Consider the following 12,013-nt stretch of genomic DNA (forward strand, 5'->3'; position numbering starts at 1 on the left):
TTCGGCTCAGGGCGTGATCCCGGCATTATGGGATCGAGCCCCACATCAGGCTCCTCCGCTATGAGCCTGCTTCTTCCTCTCCCACTCCCCCTGCTTGTGTTCCCTCTCTCGCTGGCTGTCTCTATCTCTGTCGAATAAATAAATAAAATCTTTAAAAAAAAAAAAAAAGACAAACTGAGAAGCCAACTGTTAACTACAGAGAACAAACTGATGGTCACCAAAGGGGAGGTGGGGGTGTGCGAAACGTGATGGGGATTAAGGAAGGCACCTGTCATGATGAGCACGAGTAAGGTATAGATTGTCGAATCACTGTATTGTACACCTGAATCTAATACAATGCTGTATGCTAATTATGCTGGAAGTTTTTTAAAAAGGGGAAAAAGATGAAGCAAAAATTCTGGATATCTGGAAGACAAAGAAGACTGAACGATTTCAACCAGCCTCCAGGGATCCCATTAATAATTGTTATTGCATCAAAACATTTATTCCTGTTTTTATTATTTTCTAAACACTCCTTGTAGGAGATAAATTATGTAAGATCATGGAAGATATTATAGGTCTGAAACACATAAACCTCCCACATTCTATTCAGCAAATTCAGGGGAAAATGTATCATTCAGAATAAAAGTGGAGGGAAATGTTACCACCTTGAGAGGAAAGATCCTTTAATGTGTCAGTAAACACTGGAAGAATGGAATCTATGAGTTTGGAGGAACACAGAACTTTTTTTATACCTTAATCCTCAAATGGTAACTCCAACACTGAAATTTGAAGCTACCATTAAAAAAAAAAGCCAAACATTTATCCAAATAAAATGTTTATTATTAAGGTAGTACATCTGCCACATTTGCAATCTCAGGTTTTTAAAAAAGATACGAGATTGAATTCGGAATACTCTCCTCGAAGGTTTACAGGATCTAAAGTACAATGTAAAATGATCTCCTATTGGGTGAGATCACTTCTGGGTATGGCTCTTTACCATATTAAGACAAAACTACAGGAGAGGAAAGTAAAAGATTGTTCATCAGGAATCGGGGTCCCGTGCACCTCCTGTCTGACCTAGGCATGCCCTCACTAAGACAGGCCAAGCAGCAGATGTGGGCAGGACCCTCCCGTTAAAAACTGGAGACCCCTCATTCACACTGCTACAAAAATCTTTTATAAGGACTACGGTCTCCACTCAAAAATGCTGAAGTAGTTTATTTCTCTGGTTAAAATTTTCATATGGCGCACGCCATCAATGTTTGCTTGTATCCCAGGTCCAGGGACTGAGTTAGAAGCACTGGTCACTAAGAAAATGTAGAGGCCCCAGAGCAGGGGATCCACTGAGGCTCCAGTCTTCCTGCGGGCAGCTGGGTTGATGCAAACTAAGGCACAGCGTGAGGTGCCCTCCCTGCCCTCCACCTCCAGCCCAGCCACGTGAGGGTTTGAATAATACTCTTCCTGGATCGCGTTCTCATCTGAGAGCATCGCCGTCCCAACAGTGTTCGGATTATTTCACACCACCTCCCCAAACAAGGCGAGGTTGTCCACCACCGGAAGCTTTTCACCAATTCATCTTTTTTAGGTGTTTGGTTCTTTTCTACTTCGAAACATGATCTTATTTTTATATCCACTGTTAGACAGTTTAGATGTTTAAAGCTTAAACTGACCCGATGAACATGAGAAAAGAAAGCCCAAATTGCGTAAGAATGAAATGATTCCCTAGCAACCTTGCCCAGTCTCCACAAAAGTGCCGGCCCTTCTTCACGTTGCTGAGGCAAGAAAGAAGGGGTGAATCGGGATGTGGGCAGGAGGGGAAGCTGCCTGGAGCAACATTAAACTATTCATGTTCAGGGGCGCCTGGGTGGCACAGCGGTTAAGCATCTGCCTTCGGCTCAGGGCGTGATCCCGGCGTTCTGGGATCGAGCCCCACATCAGGTTCCTCCGCTATGAGCCTGCTTCTTCCTCTCCCACTCCCCCTGCTGTGTTCCCTCTCTCGCTGGCTGTCTCTGTCAAATAAATAAATAAAATCTTTAAAAAAAAAAAAAAACTATTCATGTTCATTCACTCTCCGTCGTGTTTCCGAGTTTCATAATGTACTCTTCCCCAACTTGCCCTGCCTCCACGCCCACCGTCAGTATTTGAGAGGGTTCAACAATGCAGCGTTCTTCAGAGTTGACCAGAACTCAGGATCATCCTGGGGAACCGTTGCACCTGTAACAAACATACTATTTCTTAAATGTTCTCATCCCATTATTTATGCATCAAGCATTTCTTGAATTCATCATAATGTCCTATGATGTGGTCTGCGAGCGCCCAGAGAAGGAACAGGGGAAAAGTGGCTTACAAAATAGTAATAAGCAATTATTGCATGGTGCTATGACGGGAGAAAATCTGAGTCCTCTTCCCAGGGAGAGCTGTTACTGACTTCAGTGCTGATGAAGCCACTTAAGTTCTAGAACCCAAATTATCCACCTGACCCAACGCATGCTAACATTCCAGAACATGGTGATTCTGACCTCAAAGAAAGGGACAACAGAACTCATTTCAGCCAATCAGAAACCAGGTGTTTCTTTTCTAATGGAATAGCATAATACCGGACTCTACCACGTAAGTGCCGGTTGAGGAAAAGACAGTGGAATTGAAGCTGAAGTCGTCCATGAACTTTGCCTTGGCTTCTAACAGAAAGCCTTCGAATGAGAAGGCACTCTGCAGCAGTCTGGCCCGGGAAGCAGCGAGGGGAGTTCCCGAGGCTCCAGCTAGAAAAATCCAGAACATCCGAGAGATGGAGAAAAGAGAACTGAAGGTAGGAGAAAATAAAACTTCCAATCCTTTCCTCAGGGAGCTTCACTGGTAAATAAACAGGGACCATATATACACGGACGGGAATTTCAACCAATGTTCTAGAAGCTGAAAGCCGAAAGAAGCTACAAGGACATAACCTGTGCTCTTCCCTCACCCACATGGACACCGTCAGCGGGCTTGGAGCAGGATATACTTTGATCCTCAGGATCCCTGAGTTTGAAAATTGTTACAGTATCTGTTTCATAGCTCAGCATTAAGTACGATTTAAAACAAAAACAAAACACCTCCAATGATACGCGAATATTTAATCCAGCTCTATGAGATTCTAAAGTAAAACTCTGCAACCGGGAATCCATTTTAAAAACATGACCCTTGGGACCCCTGGGTGGCTCAGTAGGTTAAGCATCTGCCTTTGGCTCGGGTCATGGTTCTGAGGTCCTGGCATCGAGTCCTGAGTCGGGCTCCCTGCTCAGTGGGGAGTCTGCTTCCCCTCTGCCTGCTGCTCCCCCTGCTCGTGCTCTCTCTGACAAATAAATAAAATCTTAAAAAAAAAAAATGAACCTCACCTACAGGAAGATAAGATTGCTGGGGGGGAATCATTTCCGTAACCCTTTCTAATACTCCAGAGTGTCTATCTGCATCAGTCAGCTGGAGCTTGTGCCTCTATACTCCCCCCCCCTCAACACACAGGACGTACCAGCTGCCTCCACCGCCACAATACACACCCTCCTTTGGGGGGGGGGGTTACTATAAATTACTGTTGAATTGGATTAGATGGCAGGCTGTGGGATGCGCCAAGACTGATCTGCGGCTCCCGTGCTGTTTTTAATCAAATTTCACAGTATTTTGTATCAGGCCCCGATTTTCAGCCCCAGTTCACATCTTTAGAGAACCTCACGAACAGGGGCCATGAGCAGGCACAGAGGAAACCGAGCCTTCGCAAGCTCCCTGGGGGTCAGGGAGACTGGAGGACCCTCAGGACAGGAATGGAGAAGTCACCGACACGGGTTCTACCTCTCAAGACCGGCCCTAGCAAAGTATGTCTCTGAAGTTTCACCTCACACTCTGGAAAGACTACGGTGTGCAGCTCTTCTGGGCTAATCTTTTGCTCCCGCTTCTCATCTCCGAGGGAGCATCTCGGAAGGCAGCAGAGAGCAAGTTAGAGCCAAGGAGACAGCTCCTTCTGCCGCTGCCTTTTTCTCTTTTAAAGACAAAAATATGGCTTGCACACACAAAAGCTGCCCCGGGGCCTGAAGATCTGTTTATTTTGCAATTTAGAAAGAGTGGGAGGCCCACAGTGTTCTCACTGAGCAGCGTCCAAATGTTAGTTGGGCTCTGCACAAGGCCACAGGGCCGTCCCGGAGTGGGGAGCAGTGAGCCAGCAGGGCTTGGGAAAGCGGGAGCAGCCACGGAGCCAGCTTTCTACCGGGGCCCCGAGGGACTGCCGCTTCCCTCGACCTCTGTGTGGCAAAATCAATTTGTTCCATTGTCCCAGCAACATATGGTCAAGGGATTGTAGGGCTAGTCTGCGTAGGGCACAAGACCTCAGGCTGATCCTGGGTGTCATTTGAACTCGGGTGCCAATTGGTGCCAGATGGTGGCAGAAAAGGCCATTTGCCTTTCTAAGCCCCTTCCTCTGGCACTTTGGCCCCTGCATTACAGGACGGGTTTGAGGAGGCACCAACCCCCCCCCTGCCCCGGTGTGGCCAGGCCCCCGGTGCTGAGCGAATGCTGGGCAGTTGGGAAGCAGATGCTTCCTAACCACCTCATCTCCGGGGACCCCCTGTTACTCGCAGTAATGTATCTGGGGAGAAAATGGTGTTTGGGTTTGATTGGGGATTGCTATTGTTTCCCAAAGTAAACAGACCAGCATTCCTCACACCTGTGAGTTGAGAAAGAAAAAAAAACCAAATACAGCCCAGAGCATTAGTGTGGTCTAAGCTAGCTCGCCCCAGAGGGTCTCCCCTGCAGCTAAGCTGGCTGGAGCCTTCCCCGTGGTAAGGGAAATGTGCCAACTCGGGACTGACCGTCCACAGGTCCTTGGCCAAACTCTGGCTTCTCATCAAAGCTTTGATCCCTTTACCCAGAATCAAACTTTCTAGAAGACTGCAAGTGGCACAGCCCCACCGATGGAAGATTGCACAGTTCTCACAAAGTCGTGTCATTATCCCCGAAAGGCTCCTGCTAAAATGTGCATTACCCAGAGAATGAGTATATTAATCCCATTAGCAAGCCTGTTTGTCATGACGTGAGGAAGCCTGCACACTCAGACCACACCTCCCTCTCTGCCCCCCCCGACACTTGCACTCTCCCCGCAGCCTGCCTTGAACCCACAGGGACTTTAGGATGAGCCCCTTCCCCAGCCTATGTCTGTCTTCCAAGATCCCCTCGGTCGCTAGGTCCCCCCCCTCCCCAGCACTCTGTTCCACACGGTTCTGGACACGCCCATCCTGTGCTGCTCCCCCGCCCCCCTCGCTTCTGGAACCCTTCCCCAGGGCCCTTTGTAATCTACTTCCCTCGATCAGCAAAATGCCCCGTATCTTCAGCCTATTGTCCGGAGGAGTCCTTCGGTTTCTTGCTCTAACACCACTTTAATCTCCTCTGGGGCACCGCTCCCCCGCAGTCGTCTCAGGAGGTGGCAGCTTGGGCCCCACAGCCCTCCGTGTGCAGAACACGTGGGCTCGGCTCCTCTTTTCACTTTTGCTTTCAGACCATTCTCCCTCCATCTGCCCTAAAACCCTCAGCTCTGAACCTCGTGGCATCAGACTAGAGCACATTGTACCCCTCGCTGTCCCTTTGAGCCACCAACCCCTAGTTCACATTCCCTCGGTCCTTGATGATTTTAGCTCCTGCTTCCCTGTCATTCTCTCCAGGACTATTCCTGTCTTAATTCTTTGGGATTTCACGGAGGTATAAATTCTCCTTCCGACATCCCAGCCCATCCATCCCGTTTCTCATTTTCTTGGACTCCGCTTCTCCAGTGATGCTTTCCTCCACTCCACCTCAGCTACTCACTCCCAAAGTGATAGCCTTGTCTTTATTCTCTGCTCTTCACTTCCTAACCTTCTAACTGCTTGGCCCTCCAATTCATTGATCTTCTCCCTGCCCTTCACCCCCGCTACGGTTCACTGTCCTTCTTACCCAACTAAATGCCACGGTCAAGCATTATAATCACGCCTGTGCATACATACTTTTCTCCCTTGTCCTTCTCTCGATTTGATAAAACCACCCCCCGAGGATATTCAACTCTCCGTCTCCTCTGCTTTGTACCTGTGTACGTGTATGTGGTCTGGAAAACACACACACACACACACACACACACAACCAAACTAATTAGTTTCGCTTTAAAATCCTGATCACCACGTTCAAGTGAGCCCTTAATCTTGCTGAGCAATTACACTAACCATCCCTAGTTCATTCACTGCCCCAACGTCCTAATCCATCTCCTACCTTCTCTCTCCTCACTCCCCAACACTTCCCCCCTTATCCTCACTCTCAGCTGATTCTTCGCCTACTTCCCTAGGAAATTGAAGCAATCAGAAAAGAACTTCCAAAAATCCCCATCACCTCATCTACCCCCTTACCATCTACCCTCTCCCCAGCATTTGTATCCACGTATCTGCCTTCCTCTTGTTGCCATAGGTAACGATCCTGTCCTCTGGCCAAAGCCAGGCCCTCCACTCCTGCACTGGACCCTCTCTCCTCTCAAATGCTCAGGAATATTCTGTCTTCACATCAACTACTACTTTCTATTGTTTCACTGCCATCAGCATACAAATGTGATGTCGTTTCTCCCATCTTAAAAAACAAAGTTTCTTATTCTCACCTCCCTCTCAGGTTCTGTCCTGTCTCCTGGTCCCGCTTTGAAGTAAAACTTCTAGAAAGTTTCCTGTACTTGCTGCTCCAATTCCCCGTCTCTTTTCTCTCTTAAACCCACCCCAAATAGGTTTTTATTCCCCCCACACACACATAAAAAACTGCTCTTTTCAACACCACCAGTGACTCCCTCCTTGCTAACTCCATGGTAAATTCTCAGTTCTTATGTTACTTGATTTACCAGATTTTCATCTGATCACAGTTGATCACCTCCTCTCCCTCGAGGCGCCTGTACTTGGTTCCCAGGACTCCAACTTCCAAATCAATTTGCTTGTTCTTCTCTCCAACCTTTCAATTTGGAGTTCTTGTTCCTCTTCTCGGTTCATGTCAACTTCCTTGGTGATCTCGTCCTGTCTCATAGCATCTAGATACCAACAATTCCCAAATGTATATTTCCATCCCATACATTGCTCCTAAAATCCAAACTCATTGAACTCCCTACTCAACATTTCAGCTCTTACATCTACATTTCATATCCTGCATGCCTCAAACCGATTTTCTTCCCCAAAATCTCCACCCATCCCCTCAGCCCCCAGCTCAATCGATCACATCTCTGTCCTTATCTTTCAATTTGCTCAGGCCAAAACCCTTAAGAGTCATTTATGCTGCTTCTCTTGTTTTCATACCCCACATCTAATATGTCAAGAAGCCCTGACTCAACTTTCAAATTATATCCAAAATGTGACTTGCTTTCGCCACTTCTGCTATCACTCTGTTCCAAGCACCATCATCCCTTGCTTGGACGGCTACAAGCGTTTCCTAATGCTTCTTTCTGCTCTGGTCTTGCCCCACAGCAACCAGAATGCCCCCTCCAAAATGTATGTCAAACCACATCCTTCTTTTTCTCCAAGCCCCTCCAATGGCTCCCATCTCCGAGGAAAAGCCAGAGTCCTGTTCCTAGCCTGTAGTGTCACATGTAATCTAGAACCCCACATTACCTCTTTGGCCTCATCTCTTGCTCCCCTTGGCCACCTGTCAGCCCCTCCTTGCTCTTCCCGGAACCTGCCAGGCAGCCTGGGGTCTTCTGCCAGCACATTTACAGCAGCTCTTCCCTCTGCCTGGAATGTCTGTCCCCTGGGAATCTGAATTATTCTCTCATCTTCAAGTCAAATGTTACTTTTTCCATGAGACCTACCCTGACCCCCTTATTTAATACTATTGATACTTTTACCCCCTTTTTCCCCATAGCATTTATTACCTTCTACTTATGTTTATTGTCTGTCTCCTCCTGCCAGAAGGTGAGCTCTACTGGATCAAGGACCTTTGTCCACTTTGTTCATAAATATATTTCAAGCATATAGAACATTGCCTGTCATACAGTTAGTGCTCAGTGAATATTTGCTGAATGAATACATTCCTGAGGCCAAACATCATAAAATGTGAATGGCAGAAAGCAAGTGGAGATCAGCCTGGGTGCACAATAAAAATTTTGCTAGATGTTGGGGGTAGGAATAAGGAATAAAGAGGATAGTGAGGGATTTGAGAAAGCATTAAAAGCACTGCCTACCAGTTAGCCTTTAGCCCTGGATGCAGTTCAGCTGTCCGAAAAGCAAAGTATCAGCCCAAACCGGCGATACAGCCTTGGGCAAGTTCCTGGCTCACTGCGGGTCTCAGTCACCTCAACTGTAAAATGAAAATAATCCTGTATTACAGGATTGTTATGAGAAGCAAATAAGATCATGTATCTAAAGTGTCTAACACAGTGCCTGGTACACACTGGGTGCTTGAAAACGTGGCAATTATAATTTATCAAATCCCAAGGTGCTATTTGTTTCTTGAATTTATGGGGACTTCAAACAATGTAGTTATTTCTCAAACCACAATTCATCAAGAATTCCAAGACTTGTTGAATTTCATTACAAAAAGGAGTATCAGTAACTCCCACAGGATGGCACTGTGTCCCAGCCCCGTTTCCCTGCATCCGGTGGGGCTGAAATATTGTAAAACTGTGTGACTGATGCCCTCTGCTGGCTTGTCTTTGTCTTGACCTTGAGCCTTTGGCTGAGATGTAGGATGGCTCCACGCTTCCTTGAATACGCTCGGCATGGGTTCTTAAATCCACAATTGAAGCCAGCTGCCCGAAGGCTCTCTCAGAAGTTTATAGTGCGGCCGTGGCACGGAGGCATAACCCTGACACCCAGCTGGGCACCGCACAGAACCAGCGTGCTGCATCCCCAGACCCCCGCACAGCCTTCTAGCTACTGGCGACTGTCTGGAACACATCGTGCCACGAAACCAAGCACACCCGCTGCCTTACAGCTCTACCTCCCTTCCCCTGATCCCTTCCATCCCAACTACAATCCCTTCTGCCGTTTTGGAGGGACAGGCAAGGCTGCCTCCTCGTTCCTCCCTCTTTGTTCCCACTTGCCACCACCACCCAGACATACTGATTGACAGGAAGCAGAGCTGGGAGACGGGGGTGCAGAGAAGGGAGGGCTAACAGTTTCCTAGGCAAGCAAGCATCTGGTTTGGGATTTTAATTCCAATGCTACTGTAACGCCTTCCCCTTTCCTTTCCCACGTGCACCATAATCTTCTCTGAAAATCCAAGTCAGTGTTCTGCTTGCACTCTTTCAGTGTAGCTTAAATTTAAGAGACTGGCTGCATCCTTGTACTTCAGTGATGAGTAGCTTCCCCAACAACTGTCACCGCGGGTCATGCCGATCATCGTCTAGACCCGCAGCCCTGTGCCAGCAGCAACCCCAAGCAGCGAGCCCAGGTGAGCCGCACCACCCCTCAGGCAGTACCACGTACGGGCTTGGGACTTCTTAACATTTTCTTACAAAATATTTACGGCTTTTTTGTATTTTTTCCAAAACCTTTTTGGAATCCACTTATGTTCTTGGCCTGGGAAACTTCTTGGACTTACATGCAGAAAGTGTATAAAATTGTATTTTCATTTGTCTGAAACTTGCCCTGCTCAAATTTCAAAGGGTGTCCTCTCCCACTCATGACTTGGTGAACAAATCAACATTCGTTTTGACCCTTTTCAGTGTTACAGGTGATGACTGTGTATCTGTGCTGAGCCTTCCGCCCAGGCCACGCTGTTCAATTCTCTCATCTGTTTTCATAGGACATTCTTTTCCTTTATCATTTTGATTTTTTAATTCTCCTTCTGCGATCCATCTCTAATTCTACTAGAGCCTGCTTCTGAGGCAACCAATTCTGGACAAAGGATTCCAAGTACAAAAGCATTAGATTCTGTTCCGATCTCAATACCCTTCTAGAATATGCCCAGAATTTGGAGCCAGTGTCCTCCAGATACATTTGGAATAGCTCAGCCTGAGTGTACCATCTCAGGCACTTCAAACTTAATGTGTCTCATTCTTATTTTCTTATCTGCTTCACCTCCAAACCTGTTCTCACTTGTTTTTTCATGGAATAGTTAATACAACACAAATTTGCTCAAGGCGGAGGCCTCAGTCATCCTTGAGTCCCTTCCATTTCCCAACATGAGTCTCCCAAGATCCCGGAGAATCTCTCTAGTCAGGCCCCTCATCTCCACGCCCAGTGTCGTCACCACCCTTTGTCCAGACGCTCACTCTTCACGACTGCCACAGAGCTCCCCAGGCTCGGCCTCTGTAGTTCAGCCTGAAAACTGCTGCCGGAATTTTATTTATATACATGCATAAAAGCCTGTTTGGTGGAAATCTTAGATCCCTTTTCTAAACCTCAATTTGCATTGACTATAGGATACGATAGTTCAAAGTATTCCGAACTTTCAGACCTCAAGCCCTCTCCGTACAGCCCGTCTATTCTGCGCTTCTGCCCATGGCAGGATGAATCAGGCCCCCGCACACTCTGAACATACCGTTCACTCTGGTTGGAATATTCTTCTCGCCACCTTTCTACCTGAGTTGAGTTGGCTGCCCCACCCTACACCCTCACATCCAACCCTCAACTCCCCATCCCCCTGCCACATCCACACTGAACTACAACCGCCAAACTGAATAGGATCAGGCCTTGGGGGGCTCCAAATACTACATGCAGTGTGATGGAGAAGAGTTGAAAACGACAGCACAGGCACATTAATTCATTCCACTGAAACTACTCTTGAAAGGAGTTCCAATTTGGAGAACTTTCAACATGGATGCAGCTGTTACGTGAGTTCCCTAAAGTTGATAATCAGGAACCCATTCAAATAAGGCAAATGTGTTAGAATATAAAGAAATAAGGCACAATTTATACAATTCTTTACCGCCTTCAACCATTAACACCTGGCCCTGTTCCTGATGTGAACCATGCAGTAACATGAGCCGGTGCTGGCCCCTCTCAAGGCATGAGAAGGCCAACCCTCTCCAAGTCTTCCCACAGATCGACCTTCTAACAGCAACCGCTGACAGGAGTGTAGTGCTACGGACGTGTCCAGTGTTCTTCAGAGCATTGTGCACAGATCTCAGTTATCACAATTCTAGAGCTAATCCTTCCATTCCCACTTTCTACGTGAAAAACAAGACACGGAGTAGTTGCATCATTAGCCCACGAGCTCATCATCTACTCCCTCCTTAGATAAGCTGGACTGCTCTCAACGACCTGCGTATAAAGCCCAAATTCCTGTCACTCAAACCTCCCGCTTCAACTTTTCCTCCAATCCCCAGAACCCGAAAACCCCCACGAAACGCTTTCCCACCTTCGTGCTCGCCGGAAGAACAGACGCGGCACAACGGCAGCCCCAGGTCGCATCCAAGTGTGGTTTCTGTCCGGATTTAAATTGGACAGAATTTACAAGTCAGATTTCACATGAAAAATCACATTGGCAGCTACTGAGAGCTCATTTCAGATTTTACTCAGAATTCTACGGATCTGCAGCCAGGCCTACATCTGGCTAGAAACCCTCCGTTGGAGCAGTGGCTGCCCTCGCTGGTCAGGGCGCGCTCCACCCAGCACTCGGCTGTCATTCGTCACACAGTCTGCTGGCTTCTCTTGTTCCTATTACCGACCTGGTTCCTAAAGGCCTTTGCCACCTTGCCCTAAAACCATCTTTTACCTAAATCCCACCGAACCTCCAAGACCAGGCTCAGATGCCACCTCTTCTAGAATAGTTCCTAACTACTTCAGCCTCTCGGAATGCCGGGGCATTCGGATTATGTATTATGACACCTCACACTCTCCCCTGTAGTTAGTGTGTCCGTGCTTCTCAAGAACAAAGCAGAAACACGGAGTCAAGCTGAAGCGACCAAATCTGTGATCTGAGCCAGTAACAGAGCACAGCACCCAGGATTCTCGCACTTAGATAAATAAAGGTAGAGAGAAGTGACTTTACAAATAAACCCACGTGTTTTCATTCTCTCTTCACTCTTCATGCCCCTTCGTCAGCCTTCTGCTTACAGAAAAATCGTGAGACAGCTTAA

This window comes from Ursus maritimus, unplaced genomic scaffold (assembly GCF_017311325.1).
Source record: "Ursus maritimus isolate PB19 unplaced genomic scaffold, ASM1731132v1 scaffold_2, whole genome shotgun sequence".
In the NCBI taxonomy this organism is placed as follows: domain Eukaryota; kingdom Metazoa; phylum Chordata; class Mammalia; order Carnivora; family Ursidae; genus Ursus; species Ursus maritimus.